The sequence below is a fragment of the Phaenicophaeus curvirostris genome, chromosome 2 (genome assembly GCF_032191515.1).
Source record: "Phaenicophaeus curvirostris isolate KB17595 chromosome 2, BPBGC_Pcur_1.0, whole genome shotgun sequence".
Lineage (NCBI taxonomy): Eukaryota > Metazoa > Chordata > Aves > Cuculiformes > Cuculidae > Phaenicophaeus > Phaenicophaeus curvirostris.
The window spans coordinates 105,017,737-105,035,829 of record NC_091393.1 but is presented as its reverse complement, the minus strand read 5'-3'; the positions used below and the strand labels follow the sequence as shown (position 1 = coordinate 105,035,829).

At 50.3% G+C, this 18,093-nt stretch overlaps 1 protein-coding gene across 1 annotated transcript in view; it reads right to left on the bottom strand.

Annotated features, from left to right (window-relative positions):
- The window catches only part of FOXA2 (forkhead box A2), a 33,825-nt gene that overhangs the window by 3,694 nt on the left and 12,038 nt on the right, over positions 1 to 18,093 (bottom strand). The gene's annotated exons all lie outside the window — the stretch shown is intronic.

Genomic DNA, 18,093 nt, shown 5'->3' with positions numbered 1-18,093 from the left:
GCCTTCCACACGCGCAGCCCGGACTGGGGCCGTGACTCCCCCGGCAGCATCCCTGCCTGCCCCCCCCGGCGCCTCTACCGCGCCCAGGGATTCGGTTTTGCCTGTTACATAGATCCCCACCTGTATCTCCCCACCTTCAAAAAAAATCCCCATAAACCGCCGTTTGTTTGTTTATTTGTTCATTTATTTAATTAATTATTTATTTATCGCTCCCCAGAGGGGAAAAAATACCAACCACCCCATCGATCGGCGGAGATTAGCAATAGTTTTAAAATATTAACATACACACACACACACACACACCGGAGAGCAGGATTTAACCTAAAGGCGGGGATCCCGCGCTGGGAGGAACCTTAAACCTCTCGCAGGATTCTTCCCCGGGCTCCTGCACCCCCGGGAATCATCGTCAAACGAAAACAACCCCACCGCCTCCAGGAAGGCACGCTCCTATCGCGATAACCGCGGCAACAGTGGCAGCTCGCCTCCCTCTCACGTTTTTCTGCCCGTATTTAGGGGATTTGGGGGCTGGTTGGGGTGAGTCTCGAGAGGGGCAGCCCCACCGGGAGCGATGGGTACCCCTAAAAGCGAGGGGGGCTCCCCGGCGGGGAGGGGTCCGTCCCGCTGTCCCGCCCGCTAACAGCGGTGGTGGGGCGCCCTCTGTCGCTTACTGTCACTTGGTCCGGGGGGGACACACACCGCACGACACACGGAGGGACCCTCGGGGGCCACCCTGCAGCTGCTGCATCCCCCAGGGTGGGGATCTCACTCCAAATCGCTCGTCTCTGCAAGAGGCAAGAGAGGCTTTTCCCGAAGGGAGTATCCATGCCATGCCAATTTCTTTATATTTACCCCCAATCACCCACAGTGTTACAACTGAAAGGGACCCCTGGACTAGGTGCACCCAGTGTTTGACTTAGTACAGCCTGAGACTAGGCTCTCCAACCTAGTGCATATCAACAGAGCTATTTCCTCCTTCGGAGTAACAGTCAAAAGGCTCAAGAAGGGAGAATTCAGGGACAATCTATTAAAATTAGCAACGTGGCTACTGGACACGAAAGTCAACAGTCCAAAGATCCTGTCTGCTAAGCTCTGCGCTTGCAGCACCAGTAAGGTGTGGTTAGCTTTAGCATTATTTTTTCCCTCCACACATGAGGTGCAGGAGATGAGTGTGCATTTTCAGCACAGCTGGATTTGTTATGGAAGTTCCCAGTGAGCTCCACGTGAGGAAGAGAGAGGCCATAATGAGAATTTCTCCATGGAATATAAGCTGTCCCACCTTCAGGGCTTCATCCTGCAGTGGCACAGGTGTTAGTGTGCTCCAAGCACGTCTGGCACCTCAGCACAAGGAGTAGCAGGAGGCTAATGCACACCCAGAGCTCTGCTCAGTCTCACACCACTCAGTGCTGTTTCGTCCTCAGGTCAAAATTGGTTTTGAATTGTCTTTGAATTTTGTTGCCAGCAAAGATGAAGTTTCTCTACCTCTTATGATTTCCCTGTGCGTGGACTGGAGGCTGCCGGGCAGCAAAGCACAATTGCTTTCACAGGAGTCCTGTTCACTTGGGTTTTGACCCAGAACATTCACTTGAGGCCACTCCTCAGCTACAGAAGACATTCCTACTCCTTTTGCTCCAGCCGCACCACTTAAATCCAGTTTTGCATTCTTGGCCTGCTGTTGCACCCTTCACTGTCTGTTGCACAATCCAAATCTCTTGCTCTGCTCAGGACATGAAAGATCTTCCATGTAGTGTGTGGAGGATGAGGAGAAGCTCTCCTTGCCCAACGTATCCTCCTTCTCAAGGAACAGCGGTGTCCGTTTCAGCCTGCATGCCCAGAGCGTTGTTGGCTTGCACATCTCAGGAACACAGTGCAGGGTGTGAACTACAGCAACCACATCCTCCTGTTCAGACAAAGGCTTTGTCTCTGTAAGGCAAGGACACACACTTTCTGAGCTACGCAAGCATTTGCATTCATAAACATGGCCATGCAAAGACAGCGGCTTGTCTGAAGGTGGCTGGATGTAGGACCAACCCAGCAGGCAGCAACAGCGATCTCTGTCCCTGTAAGTAGTCCAGGTGCTGCAGCCACCATCTCCTTCTCCCTTTTCTCACAAGGGCAGCCTTCCATGCTGCTAGCTTTAGGAAACCTGCTGAAATTAATATCTCTTAGAGCAGAAAAATATATATGCTATAAGAAACATTTTTAAAAATACCTAGGATGATAAAAATAAAAAAAATTCAGCAGTGTCTTAACCCAACCAACCTGGTTGTATTACTGAGAAACACACTGACTATTTAAAAATTATTTCTTCTCTTTAATATTTAGCTAATATTTATTTTAAATTTAATTTTTATATTACATTCTTATTTGCATTGGAAGTTATGACTTGAACAGCCATCTGTCCTTTCCGAGGCGTTGGAGGCCAGTGACTGGCACAAAGCTTTGCGAGGGGTTGGGGTGGTTTTTTGTCTGTCTCTCACTTACAGCGAGGGTGACAGCACCAAGTGCATCCCACACCGTCTTCCCCAGGGCTCCTAGAGATGTGCTCTTGCCATGTGCGGCTTCCTGAGTTGCAACAGCAGTTTTGTGTAAGGACCGGGGCAGTGCAGAGCATTGCTAGGAGCAGGAGGATGCTTCTGAGTTGAGGACCATAGCCAGGCTTTGGTGGCAAGTGAGCAGATGAGCACGGAACCGCAGCTGGAGCCCAAGCGATGGTGAACCACTTGCCCTAAGGTGGGAGAAGGTGAAGCCACAGTGCTGGTGTTTGCCTCCCTTGTGCCCCCACACCACAAAACCAGGCTCTCCTGAGCCAAAAAAAAAAAAAATCAAAAAAACCAAACCCTTACCTCGTTCTTGACAACAAACAGGGTAATTATCTCCCTTCTACTGATAATTATCATAATTAATCCAATATAATGAACTCTCCCAATTGCACTGTTGTTTCAAAATAAATGCATTGGCTTTTTTTTTTTTCCTTTTTTCTTTAATTGAGGAAGCGGCTCTCCTGTGAGATAGAAGCAGCCATTGCCCTCAAGAAGAGAGACATTTCAATAACAAGAAGGAAAAGGAGTCCACATGGGTCCACATGGCTGCAGATCTTGTTAGAGACAAAAAGACAACTGGCCTGCCAGGAAGGGAGACAGCCCGTGTGCTTGTACAGTGCCACCACAATTACCATCAGGATTTATTGAGGCCTTCCCCTGATAAGACATGAAAATTACAGTGGAATCAATACACAGAAGTACTTGAGGAAGAGGTGGGAGTAGTTGGTTCTGAGCTGGGGAGAGGGAATGGTGGAGCTGCAGCAGAGGAGCTGCCATCGCCCCTGTGCCATGTGCTGCCTACACCATTCCCTCTGGGTGACTTCATTGCCAGTTTGTTCTTTCAGTATGCCTGGAAGGAGCTCTTTGTAAGATCAACAGGCTCTGCTGGTCTGTGAGCATCCCTAGAAGCTTTCACTCAAACCAGAACAAGCGACTGGAGGAGGAGGATGAGAGTGATGATGATGATTCACATTTCTGATATGGGGAAATACACTGGAGAGAGGTTGAACATCTTTGGAGGTGTTCAATACCAGGTTGGATGAGCAACTTCATCAAGTAGGAGGTGTCCATGCCCATGGCAGGGGGTTTGGAGCTGGATGATCTTTAAGGTCCCTTCCAACTCAAACCATTCCATGATTCTACAATCTTTGCCAAAGCTCTCTGGGTAGTCCTGTGGCAGAGTTAGAAAGCCTGGCTCTCTAGCACAGCCTGAGCCTAAGGTCATGTTCAGTATTGGTTTGGTAACGTGTGCCAGGGTCCCACTCCTGAGGATGCGTACAGAGTTCCTGTTCCACGTGGGGCGTGTCAGGAAACAATATCCTTTGCTCATTCAAGGATTCAGATGGGAACCCTTTAAACAAGTGTCTTTCTGTGGTTGGGAGAGTTTTTCCCCCATCCGCAGAGTTACCTACGCACTAAAACAGGCCATTGTCAGCTGCAGCTCCGCTGGGGAATTACCACAATTACACCATATAATATTGACTTAACTATTTGAAGAACTCTACAGTCAAGTCTCTCCTAATTAGATTCAACATTTAATGGGGCTTCTTAATTCATGAAAATATTTTCCAAGGCTTTAACTAGTCTAACAAAGGAAGAGTCAGAAGTATGCAAAATCTTTGTAATTTTAATACCTGATCAAGAACTCAAGGATATTTGTCTTTTTAATACTAGAATAATATCCCCTTGTCCCAGGTTCTCAGGGACCCTATCACAGACAAACTCACCTCATCTACAAGCGTACCCAAGCATCCAGCTAGTTGGGACATGGCCAGCATCACTATTTTTTGTGTATTCAATCCTCCAGGTGCTATTTTAATGTTCCTCCCTACTCTGTAATTATTTGACATGCCAGTGAAGGTAACGAGTTGCTGAAATCGGTGGTTGGCACCACAAAGTAAAATAAAACCCTGGAAGTGCCTGAAGAATGTGATGGGGAGGGAAATAAAGTTCTATTATCGTCTCCCGTGAGGATGGAGGAGGTCCCCCTGGCTCACTGGTATCGGCGGGATACTCATTGAGTGCTGCCACTGGTGCTGATGGGGACAACCAGCTCCTGTGAGGCAGCTGGGAAACATGAGAGCATTTGCTGATGGCTCCTGGGTGAAATGACAGCCCAAGGGAAGGACCTTGCTGGTTCACAGCACCCAGGGATGGTGTGACGGGAGCCAGTGGGACCATAGCCCCTGCTAAGCCCTGCTAGGGCTGCTGAAAGTGGGCATCTGCCACCATGTAGGATGCGGGCATGGGCAAAAGCCCCCTCTGAGGAGCCCACCAGCAAAACCGTGCCTTTTGGAAAGGCTCTGAAGCAAAATAAACAGAGTGCATCTGCTGGCTGTTTACCGTGGCCCACGTGACACCCCGGTGCTGGTTTTCTCCACGAGCACATTTTGCTGGGTAAACAAGATGCGCAGGCATCTGGAATGATGTCCAGAGAGAAGGCTTGGTGTGAAAAAACCTGGAGCTAACAGATTCTGCCCAGCGCTTAGGGCACGTGGGGTTGCTTCAGTTCCCCTGCTTTCACATGGCAGTAGGAGAGGGAGGTGAGGAAATGCCCAGTGATCTTGGCTTTCTGGATCAAAAAAAATAAAGGAAGGGAAGAAAGTCTTCCTCACCTCACAGCAAAGTTCTGCCATGGGTGTTTTTGTTAGCTTTGTCCCCAAAGGCCCTGAGAGGCAGGGGAATTTTTACCTGGCTGACCAATGTATTCAGGTTTTGGTTTCATTCACAGGGAAATATTTTTTTATGTTTAATTATCAGTTTCTGAAAACTGGAATGTCTTTGGTTTTACAATAAGAAAACAAACAGAAAAACTGAATAGAGAGACTCCTCCCAAAAACCTCTGCTTGAAAAACTCCCTGTTATTTCCTAACAAAATCCCTTTCTGCTGGAAACCTTCCAGGGTGGTGTAGTCTGAAGATGCTTCAGTCCCTATAGACACTGAGGGAGAAGGAACGCAGTCTCTTTCATTTCTGAGTGGGATAAAGCAACCCCACTGCAGCCCAAGGTGATCCAGTGCATCATCCAAGGTCCAGCACATCATCCCCATCACCTTAAATAGTGGACCAGTTACAAAAGAATTAACACATTCCATAAACTCAAGGAGACATGACCAGGCAAACCAGTCACTGAGGTCTCCCACCATGCCATCTCTGTTGGGATCTGCTGATGCTCAGCCTGCTGTGGGAATGCAGCTGTACAGCCTTTGGCTGGAGAGTGGAGACATGGGGACCACAGGGTTGGTACCCGCACAGAGCCCAAAATAACTGTGGAGGAACTGCATTTATGAATCCTCAGAACATGGACGAAGGGAGTTTGATGGGGCGTTGGAGCATGGGGACAGGAGCGTGCCCAGGCTGCCTAGGCTTTCACATCGCAACGGGAAGCTGCTTGCCCAGGAGATCAATCCCTGACAGCTAGACTGAGGACTCTGATGAACATTTATAGCCCTCTGAGTCATTACCAGCCTTGTTTAAACCAGTTATACCTGGCCAAGACCTTTAAAATAGCTTCATTTATACTGAAAGGCTCCTCTTGCGCGTGGCGGGTATAAATAGCTGGGCGAACCGCTCACTGAGCACAAAGACTTCTCCGAGCTTGGGGAGAGAAGCAACACGCTTTGCTCAGAGCCTCTGCGTCACCGCCACCCGTGTCACCTCCCCTGTCCCCTCCAGCAGACTGGGAGGGGGTGTGCAAGGGACCAAGGGAACCTGCCACTCCCAGGGGATCCCATATCCCCGGGTGTCCCATCCAGAGACGTCCGCTCATGGGAACGAGGTGTCCCTGGCAGAGCTGCCGGCAAAACAGCCAGAGCGGAGATTTCTGCTCCAAAAAAACACATGAGCTTGCCTGGGACTCAGACCCTGTCTGTGAGTCTGCGGTTCCTTGACCACTAATAGCAGCCCAGGATCACCCAATAAATCTGCTTGGGGTCAGCTGCGGGCACACAAGCCCATTTCTGTGCTATGAGTGCGAGCAGGATGCAGAGTCTGCCCTGGGTGCCATCCCAGTGGGGTGAGCCCAGACATCCATAGCCCTGCCACCTTGAGCCTGGCGCAGCCAGGTTACAGTGGTGTTTTCAGTCTTGGATGGGCACTTATCTAAGAGGCACCCACCTCTACCATGGGCCAGTGACACCTATTGCTAGAGCTATGGGTTGCTGCCATCTGCCACGTTGTTTGAATTCCACCCCACTCATTTCCAGGCAAAAAATTTAATCTCAACCTGTGCTGTTAGGATCCAGGAAAGCTTTGACTGCCTGATTGGCTTAACTTCTGCCAAACAAATGTTAATCTGGCTGAGTAATCATTTATTTCTGCTCAGGAAAAAATCTTTCCAATGAAAAAACCCACCTCAACTCAAGGGCAAGCATTCAGCACCCGCTTTCAGGCCTGGAAATGGCTGCAATGAGGCTGGTGGGAAATGGAGCATTTTAAGGAAAGGTAGCCCAAGAGATGCCTGTTCCGGGCAGGATGTGCTGACCGAGCTGCAATGCCCACTGTCACAGCTCATCTCTGCCAGGCTTTCTCCCATGGGCTGGCTCCTGCATGCTGCCAAGACCCTTTCCCCCACTAAAACCAAGCCAGCGTTTCCTTCCTGGTAAAACTCGCATTCCTGTGTCCTTGGGGGAAAAGCGCAGAGGCAGCAGAAGCATCCCCACTAAGGACCAGCATCTTAGCCAAGTCCACAGCAGACTGTCTTCTCTTGCCCCCTGCAACAGCAGCACATACGAGGCAGAGGACTGCTAAGAAAAGTGCATTTAGGCTGCTAAATAAAGTGCATATCCAAGCAAGAGCCATTCTGCAGCAGGGATGGAAAAGCTCTGCTGAAGGTGGTGGCTCCGGCTCTCTCCAAACATTTCTCTCCCCTTGCTCTGATCTTTTTTTTTTCAGAGGAAACATTGCCCAAATCAACACATGCCCAAGGAATGATTTTACACAGGTCGGACAGCACTTTCTGCTGGAAAAACTTCCAATCAGCTGCATTCACAAGCTGAGTTTATTTTTCACAGTTTTCTGAGTACGTTTTGTTTCTGTGCCAGAGTAAAGACCCGGAGGTACATATTTCAGCCCAACCTGTAACACCATCATCGTCACTGGATTTCAATGAGTAGAGGGCTTTGACCTATATTTGCAGCCCAGCCTGGAAAGGAGCCGGGGCATCCCTTAATGTCGCCAGAGCTGCCTTGCTTTGCGACACAGAGGACTCTGCTTCTCCTCTCCTCCCTAGGGACATGATGTTGGGGAGAGGGGTTTGAGCATCCCAGGCAGACGGGAAACCATCTGCCCCTCACCCCCTGCAAGCAGCTGCTGGGTGTTTTGCAGCTTCTAAAGCCCCGCTCTAGAGGGGGATGGCCAGGGTGGAACAAATTTAACCAGAGCTTTTTAAAGCTCTCCCACCTTCTCCTCCTCTCTTCCTCCGGGTAGGTGTCCCGGCGGCGGCAGAACAAGACAGCTACAGAGGGCTGCTGGAAGCCGTCAGCACGAAATACACTGGGAGGCTTTTTTTGCTTGGAAAATATTTCCTTGCCGCAGGCTGCGGTGACAGCAAACATTCCTACTGGGGCTGGTGTGGGGAGGCATCACCCTGTGGTGTGGCTGGGGCGCCCAGGGCTGCTCCAGGGCTGCTACTGCCCGCTGGCCCTTTTCTGGGGTGCAGCAGCACCCGCCAGCTTGTAATCACCCGCTGCTTCTCCCAGGGATGCAGGGATCACTGCAGACAAAGATCTTCTATGCTTATAGGATTCTGGTTTATTTTTTCAAGAAGGAGAAAAGAGCATATCGTGTGCCTCCTGCATGCAGGGTGAGCCCTTGCCTCCCTGCGCACCCTTAGTTTGAGGAGCTAATGGGTCACGCACAGGAAAAAAGATAGACTTGTTAAAAAAAAAAGAAAAAAAGACCAAATTTGTAGCTGTCGGGGAGCAAACCCAGCCCATTAAAATCAGGGCTGTGGTTGTAAATCAACAGAGCTGCTGCTATTTCCATCTGCTGCAGTGCCTGTTTGGGAGTGGGGCAGAGGCAGCAGCCCCCCACCGCCCCAGGTGTGCACTGGGGGGTGGATTTCAGTAGCCACCAGGCTGGCAGCACGTGGCACGCATGTGGGTTGGTGAGCAGGCAGCTCCTCGCAGGGTCTGGTAACATGTGTGAGCCTCCACCAGTAATATCAGTCCTCTGGAGGTGAAGCCACGGGTCAGGACCTCAGGGCTGATCCTAAAGGCACCTGAGCATCAACAAGTTCTTCTTAATATTTTTTTTTCATTAATAACCAAATTATTATAGCTTGGGAAAAGAGATCTAAAAAGAAAAAAAAAAGATGACATCTGAGGCATTTGTGGATATTTTCCTGCAAATATTTGCAGATGCAAAGCTGCAGGAATGAGTGCAAACTGCTGAATCACCTCATCCATTTGGGAGGGAGCCAGCCTCAGCAAGCCATGTTGGTGACGGTCCGAGGAGTTTGGCTCGATATGCTTACAGGCAACAGGAGGGAGTGAGCAGAGGGACTGCTGTTTTCCCTTCTCTTTCCAAGCTAGGAAGACCTGTTTCCTGGGGACATCAATGATCCAGTCCCACCCAGCCCTCATCATGGCTGGGAAGTGAGGGCACTGCTTATCTCTGGCAGCAGCCTCCCTGTCTCCATACCTTGGCCCTTTCCTCATGGCTGCAGAGGCCAGTCTCATCGCCCAGCTAATTCAATCTCTGAGCAGGAGACAGAGTGCCCCAAAGTCTCCCACCATGAGTTAAATCCACTCTGTCAGGGACACAGGACCACTACACACCTCATCATCTCGTCATGGCTCCGTATGCAAACAGCAAGGCTTGCTCTTATCTCTGCAGATATCCATCTGTAGATGCGCTGCATGTGCATCCTTATGCATCAGCAATTACTAAATTAAGTATGTGGATTGTGGTTTACATATCAAGCTTTACACTTTGGGTATAGTTTTATACACTAAAGCAGTAGGAATGGGTGTCTGGGCATGTCACAAGTTTATTTTAATACTGACAGATGCCCCAGAGAACATGTTTGATTTTTAATCAGAAAAAAAAAAGTCAGAGTGAGCAAAAAAAATACAGAAAAAGATCAGATCGTAAAAAGCCGTAAAAGATGAAAAGGAAAGAAAGAGGCCTTAGCTCTGGTAGGTGGGATGTCTCTTGCTCTTGTGCCTACATGGACAAGGGAAAGGAGAGAGCCCATGGACTCTCCTGGGCCAGAACTCTTTCCACCAGCACCCAGGACGGCCGAGTCCTGGCTGTGCTGGTCCCAGAAGGCCCTTGCAGGCACCTGCACCCTGTTCCCCATCTCTGTCTCAGCCTTCCCTCACCAACAGGCTCCACACACCTTGTTGGAAGGGACCTGGCCTTTGAAGGCTTCACCTTCCCAGGCTCTGTCAGCGAAGCTCTGCCACTCGGCAGTCTGGTTTGCATCGAACCCACTGCTGACAGCAACTCAGTCACTCTCCTTCACCCACCCAGGCCTTATTCCAAGAACACGTATGGGTTTGAGCTATACCCAGCGCCCCATCTCCCAGCGCATCCCTTGCTCTGCAGGGAGGCTTTTGCCAAGCTGAAACCTCCACGTCTCCTGCTCTCTCCCTGCCAAAAGGTACCCGAGCATCACCACAACTTTCACCGCAGCGCACAGCTTTTACTGGAGCACACAACTTTCACTCACCCCTCCACTTCCATCACAAAAGATCCACTTAGGGAGAGCTTTCCCAATCCACAGAGGCCGCTCCCGCCCCCGGCTGGAGCACCCCTGCCCTCGCTGCTCCCCGGCACCGGACCCCCACCCCACCCCGTGCCTTTCCCCCGAGCTCTGAGAGTTTTCCCACCGCAAATTGCAGCTCTTTGCGCTCTCGTAGGGGGTGGGGGGCGAGGGGGGGTGGTTGCGATGGAGCAGCGGCCCCTTGCCGCCTCCCATCCCCATTCCCCATCCCAGGAACGACCGGCTCTCCTCTAGCCACCCCCACCCCACCCCCCATGCCAGCACGGCCGGCGGTTCGCAGGCTGAAAAGTCCTCACATTAACACCTCATCAGCTCCCCGGGGACCCCGGCAAACACAGCCCGGCCGGCCGAGGAAATACCCCGAGCGTTGTGATGCAGAGCCCCCGGGGCGGGAGGAGGAGGAGGATGCTTCCTGGCCTCGGGGACGCAGCTGCCTCCAGCCCCGGCATCTCGGGTGGGCAAACAGCACCTGGGAGGGCAGGGAGGCCAGGATGTGGATTCAGGAAGCGCCCTCACACCCCGCTGCTCCCCGAGCCCCCGCCTATACAGATGTTAATGGGCTCCCCATTATCCCCGTCCCCCTGCTGCAGGAGGGGATGCTTCCCCTCCTCTCACTGTGCCACGGGATTAAGCCCGGCGCAGGGGGCTTCGTCGCTGGCACACACCCGACAGCCTTGGGAGGAAGGTTCCCCGCTGCTGGGGAGGCAGGGGGGGACAGGATTTATTCTCCAGTGGCAGCTTGCAGCCATGAACGACACCGTGAAAAATGGCAGCCGCTGGCACGTCCTTTGTTCGGGATGCTGCAAAAACCAGCCCCGTAACAGTGGAGGAGATAAAGCAGCGTGTCAGTGCTGCAGAGGTCAGGGCTGGAAATTCAGCATGCTTACACCTCCCCTGCCTGCTTCTCCGGGGGTAGCAAAGGTAAACAGACGTTCTGGAAGGGAGCAGGGGAAGGTTCAGGAATTGCACACTTTCTGCTCAGGCAAAAACATCAGCCAGGGCCTGGAGAAAAGAGAAAGGCACCCACAGCCCTCCCCATGGCATTGCAGCTACTTGTTCTGCTCATTCGGTACCCACAAGGATTAAAGCCCTCTGGTCCCTCCAAACCCCTCTGACTTGCCAACACATGGTGGTCCCAAGCCACCTGCAATCACCTTCAGACTCTCCAGATGTTACACTGATGAGATGATGAAGTTTGCCAATGGGAGAGCCGACAGAAAGCCTTTTCCCCAGCTTTTGGTGTCTCCATGTGTAAAGAAAGCCATGTCTAAGAATGTGCCCATGGGCAGGGAGGCAGTGGCACGCTTAGCACACCAATGCGCGCAGCGGGCACCAGCTATCCTCAGCAATAAAGCTTTCCCATCTGTTTGCTCAATTCCAATAGCAGGGAGCTGGTATGCCAGTGCCTGTCCTATTTGGAAAAGCAGTCTTTTAGGTTGGCAGGAGAGTGGAGGGAGTGCCTTCCAAAGCAAACTACAGGCCAGCTGGAGCAGGATGCTCCGGAAACCTTCCGGTATGGACAGATCCCCACATGAAGCTCCTCGTTAGGGCAGCTAGGAGCCAGCGCTCATCTCCCCATAGCAATGTGATTATTATTACTACTATTGCTCCCTTGTAAAGGTGAAAAAAAGTGCTTTCTTTTCAAATAAATAGAGGCTGGCTCGCAACCTGAACTTATCAAGACAGAGAGATGGTAGGCTCAGAAAGGGGAAAATAAACAAATTTGGAAGCAAACTAACTGAGCAATCCTCCACTTATCTCCGAGTCACAAGTCCTGCTTTGCCGGGTGCCAGTCGATAACATCGCTAAGGCAATATAAGGCATACAGCTCTCAGCAGCACTTTAGCTGAGTGATGCAATCAGAAACAATCCTGAACTTGGCTTTTGGCAGATAAAACCTTTTCTTGTCCCTCAGACAGTTGAAATAAGCTCCTGCCACTGTGTCTGCCTGATACTCCATGCTGGCGTTTCAACTGAGCTGGGGGTTTGTTTCTAAAGCCAGGTACCTCGTGTCTAGAGTGGGCACACATTTGGAGAATAGCTGATTTGGTAAGGTCATGTGCTGCAGTGAGAAGCTGCAGTCCATGAGATGGCAGGGATGGGACCGTTGTAGGAATCAGTGCTTGCTCCAGGCTCACAGCCACTCTGCATTATCTCCTCCTTCCTCCTTTAGGTGTTGCCTAAATCAAGGCACTGACCTTGTCAGAGGGCTGCTGCGGTGCTGGCTTGCAAGATCCAGGACAAGGCATGCCCCAAAGGCAAATCTCTCTGCCCCACATGGGCTGTGTCTGCCAGGACTGTGGGGTCCCCCTCCTGCTCCATGAGGCACCTCAGGCATGGCACATGTGCTCCCCAGACACAGCTCTCCCCACTGATGACTGATCCCGTCCAATACCCTAGTCCCCCTGGAGCACTTCCACTGTTGCAAGAGCTGTGCCCTGCACTGATCTGCCTGCAAGCAAGAGCCTCCACATTGGTAGAATACATGTTACATCCACACCGAAGTCTTTTTGACTTCCAAACTGATGAGCAGACCCCAAACTTCATCTCGTGTTCATCACCCAGGACTAACACTCACTTCAAACAACACATGGCAAAGCATCACCTAGTGATCTAATGGAAAGTGCCCCTGCTCATGACAGGGGGGTTGCAACTGGTTGATCTTTAAGGTCTCTTCCGACCCAACCCGTTCTATGATTCTATCATCATTTTCAAGAAGCTGTTCAGGTTTCAGCATGCTGCATAAAACAGCTGAAAATATACCACAGATGAGGTGCAGTCACATAACCTGATGCTTCTGGGAACAGACTGCTGCTAAGCACTGTATTTTCCCTAAGGTACAAGGAGAAGGCTAACAGGGCTGTGTCACATCCCTCACAACAAACGTGGCCACATGTTCATCAGTCACATCCGTGTCCACAGCATCACCACCCAGGGACTGGTCCCAGAGAGCCCCTTACCAACATCACCATGGTCCCCAAATGTGGCAGAAACCTTATGTTGTACTACAGGAGATCCCTGCACACAGCTCCTGGCACAGTCACTTGCTGAGACGCACAAGGCATCAGCGGGCAGGAGCTCCCCACAGCCTTGTTTGACTGAAATAATTTTATTTGAATACAATATGCTATTTCAACAATTTTAAGTTGCATGGGGTTATTTAAGATGGATTCAGTTTTAATTTAATCAGTTTAATGGGATTTTATGTTTTTAGATATAGCACCTCCAAATTGTCTGATTAACTTTTCAGAATCAATACGCTTAACAGCAAAGCATACAATTACACAGGCAAATGATCTCCTCCGTGGCTTCTACATCAGCAATCGCCCAGCTTCAGCTCGGACTCGGGGGGTACAGATCTACCCTTGTCCCCCTTAGTCTGGTTCAGTGTGGCAACCTGACCCCATTCCCCAAGTCATGTTCTCTGAGGGAGACAATCTCTGAGGCAGCATGGCTGGTGGGACGCTGGAGGAAGGCCACTGCCCAACTGCTTTTTCTTTCACATGCCATTTTTAATTCCTATGTCTTAAGGGCTCTAGAAGAGCTGGGCTCAAACTGCATCCACTGCAGTGTCACCAGCAAGCAGCCCCAGCTTGCCTGCCACTGGCACACAGGGATATCCCCAAGCTGTCCCATCCACTTGCCCCACACGGATGAGGGTGCGGGAGTGAGCCCCGTCCAGCTCAGCTCACACCAGCATCACTCCCCGCATACAACACAAGCTGCCTCCAGCTCCTAGTTTACTCCACCAGCCTCAAACACCCTCCCTTTGCTTTTGTCAAGTTGCATAATTTTTGAACTTACATACTTGAAAAATTCTTTTAGAAATGTCAAGGTGACTGGCGTATTAAAAATGAGCCAGAGCAAACAGGAATGACATTATTTTAATTCTTTCAGTGCCAGGTCATTTTCTCTGTAATAACACAGCTTAGATACCACTCCTCTGCCCCTTGCATCATCCTTCCCATCACTTTCTTGGTTGTTTTTATTTGTTCATCCACTAAACAAAAGTGAGAGGCAAGAAAGAAAAGCCACTGCTGTTGTGAAACCCCCTTTCACCAGGATTTAAGAGATATGTTTCCCAAAGCCCACTGAAATTTTACAGGATTTGGCAAATTTAAACGCTTTTGAAATCTCTGGCCTAACACAGTAAAAGCTCATGTTTTCCTTTAGTGTCTGGGTGGTTTTCTTGAGGGAGCATTCAGAATTTACACACCAGACCATACATTTTTTTAATAATCTGTATCAGTAACACCTGGAATGTTCCCAGCTGCAGGGTACAAGGTGCATCATGTTGGTTTTCAGACAAAGAAACCAGAGGCTGGAGAAATCATGTCCATTAGGAGAGCCAGGACAAGTTGTTGCTCAAAATGCTGCCTTTTCCACTGGGCTATGCTGCTCCTGGAGGTGGCCAGCCATAATGCAAACCTATATCTCTCAGACTGTAGATGATGTCCATCCCCTGGGGCTATAAACACCTTGCAATTTGTAGAATATTTCTAATGAATGCACCACAGTGAAGGAAGTCCTGTGATAGCTCAAGGCACAGCAATACTGTGATCCAGCTGAAGCTATTTAGTTAAAAGAAAAAAAGTCACATTTCCTTTGGCTTATGGGCACCATGCCCTGCAGCAGCAGCAGCTGGTGGCTGGGCACAGGGGGGCGGCTCCTGGCTCTGTTTTAGGCCATGGTGTTTTACATCTCTCCTTCCACGACCTGTCTTCAACTACCTGCCCAGCTGCTCTAACTCACTAAAACAGCAGAAGACCCACCTTTGGCCAGCAGGGTTTGTTTTCTGTTGGATTGGCAAGTTGAACTGACTCACGGAGGAGCATCAGAGCAGGAGCAGAAATTGGAGCATGCCACAGGAACCAAAGGGAGACCTTCCCCTGCCAAACAGAGCTGCTTTGCACACATTCACCTTCTGCAGCACAAGTGGCTAGGCTTCTGGGCTCAGAAGGACTTGTGACTTGGAGGTACCACATTGCTGGGCTTGACTAGGTGTAAAAAGCTATTTTGAGAGTCACCCACCCTCTCAACCCCCTGGAAGAGGATGCTCTGCAGGGATAGTGGGAGGGCAGGCCCACCTGGACCACAGCATCCCTGCTTTGGAGATGCTGAATGCCATGTAAAATGTTGACTATCGAACTAGGAGGAGAAGACACCTTCCCTCCCTTCCTGACCAGCATGGGGACATTTAGAAGTGACTACAGGAGCTGGTAAGATCTGACACTGCCACAGCTGTTTGCTTGAGCACACAGCAGCCAAGCCTTAAGGCCTCTTTTTGCTCTCCCAGCTGCCAGACCTCGCTCCAACTTCAGGCAGGAAAAAACATTTCCTCAGGTAGGGCATTAGCTATGCGATTGAACTAGGGAGTTATTTTTTTCTCCAGCTGTGCATACAGTAAGTAAAGCCCATGAGTCAATGGGCGCTAAGCTCACACTTCAACGCTAAGCCTGCACCACAGTGGATTTAAACATGTTCCCAGGGTCTCCACGGAGCATACAACGAGACCCAGGCAGGGGGCTTGCAGATGCACCAGCATTCGACACCTGCCCCTGGGAAAGTAAGGGGGATGCCCTCTCTAGCCCAGTTTGCATCATCTTAAACAATATGGATCGTTCTTCTCCAAATTGCTGTTCCCACCGCAGTGGGTGGGTAGGAGGCAGAGCCGAACACAAAAAACCTCAGGTTTAAGAGCAGCATTTACACTGCTCAGAGAAAATCACTCATGAAAAACTGCTGAAACTGTGGCCAGCTTGAAAGCAGACAATTAGAAACAGTACTCAGCAGTGCTCAGGAGCTAAGCCTGTGCTCAAACAGCGGGGCAATAAACACACTGCTGCGAGAAAAAAATTATATATTTTTTTCCAGTGTTTGTCTGAGCAAACAGAAGCTATTTGCAAATGGTTTTGAGGTTGTAGCGGCCTTCCTTTTTGAGTGCCAGAGACTCGAGTACGCGCAGAGGGTGTTTCCTCACCCAGTGCAAACAGGGAGATGCGTAGCCTGCCCATGCTCTGGGCACCCCGGCAAGAGCAAGGCAGCCTCTCCTCCCCTTGGCAGGTGATCTGGGGCACAGCACCTGCGAGGAAGAATGGAAAAGGGGAGATCCCTTCAGTCTGACTGAGAAGAGCGCGTGGGTGCACAGCCCTGCAAGACCCTGCAGCCGCAGCTTTCCAGCCAGAGACCCACAGGCCAGCTGGGGACACTTCTGGGCGTCAGAGCCCATCCCCATGGCCAGCAGCCACTGTCCTCACAGAGCTGGCTCACCCTGACAAGGGGGACCACAGGCAGGGCCAGATGCTTTCCGGCTCTCTGGTTTCCTCCAACCAGAGCGTGCCTGGGCAGAGTCACTCCGCAAGGAAAGCAGCTCCAGGTTTTCTATTTATGGGCTCTATTCATCCCCAGCTGGGTTTCAGCAGTGCCCTGCCATAAAAGTTGCCTGCTTCTCTGTCTTGGCAGCCAGGAAACCTCAGCCGGCTTGAGGAGACCATAGGAAGTGGCAAAGCCTCAGGCTCCAGCTCTCCAAAACAAGGTGCAGCTAAATTAATATGGTGTGAGTGAATGGTGAAGTGATGTCACCTCAGCCTTACAGAGAACAGCGGGGGGCATAAATGCATCCCTCTGTCCTAGTTTCATTCTCCTCTGCCCAGCAATCGCCCAGCTGGCCTATAAGAAAAGCACCACAAAAAGCTGCAGCCTGAGACACAGAACCCACACACAGGGAGAAAATGGGAAATATTAAGGGATTTAACACAAAGCCATCATTGCCTTTCACAGTGGGAAGTACTAACAAGAGAAACCCTACATTACAACAAGACGCTCTAAAATACCTCCCCGTCATCTCCAATGAGACACTTAAGAGAATCATGAGATTTGATGGTCACAAGCATCTTTTGAGTGTCACCTATGTGAGTTTCACCTCTTTTCAGTGCTTCCCCCTTTCTATTGGTTTTGTACTTAGCTAAAGGAATAAACTACAAATGTAACTCTCATCAAGAAGAAAAGCACCATATCCTTTGCATATCACCATTTGGGCCAAATAATAAAGGCACTGTAGCTTCTGAGCACTCATTTGGCTGCTGTATTTCTGTACAGCATGGCTTGCTGGAATTTCCATCAGAAATTCAAGCTCATCCATTATCATGTCTGCATTTAATCTAGCTGGATTTAGACAAATTCCACCGTGCTATTTAAATATTAATTAAGATTTCTCACTCAATGCATCCTGCATATCCTTTCAAATACCTTTCATCCCTCCAAATCTGGGATACGTTTTTCGAGTAGGTTTATGGCAAACAGGCCTTAACAGGCTGGCAGGCACCAGCGGTAAATGGCAGCCTGGCTGCCTTGCCATTCCCCAGACCCCTCAAGAGCCAGGGAGCCTGGTGAAACCCTTGCCATAGGGATCAGACCTGAGAAGGACAAGGGGTAATTAGTTGAATTACTCTTCTGTCTGTCCTCAGCTCCCCAAGTTAAAGGTTGGTCTTGTCATAGGTGATATGGAATTAAGGTGTTCCTTCCTATTGCTGAGGCAGAGATATGCCTAGCTGTTTGTTTTCGCTGCTCTGCTGCCTCATGTAGCCAAACACACATGCCCACTTAGCCACCCTTTTACTGGGTTACTCTTCTTGCTTTAAGTTTGTTACACACACTTGTAGGTATAAGCCTTGCAAACCCATGGGGTTCAAATGACACAAGGGTCCCCTACTGCTCAGTGCCATGCCTCTGCCCCTTCCCTGCTTTGTAGCTTTCCTATAAGCTTTATTCAGTACCAACATTTCACAGAGCACCCTGAATATTTATGCCAATAAGGCCAAGGTTT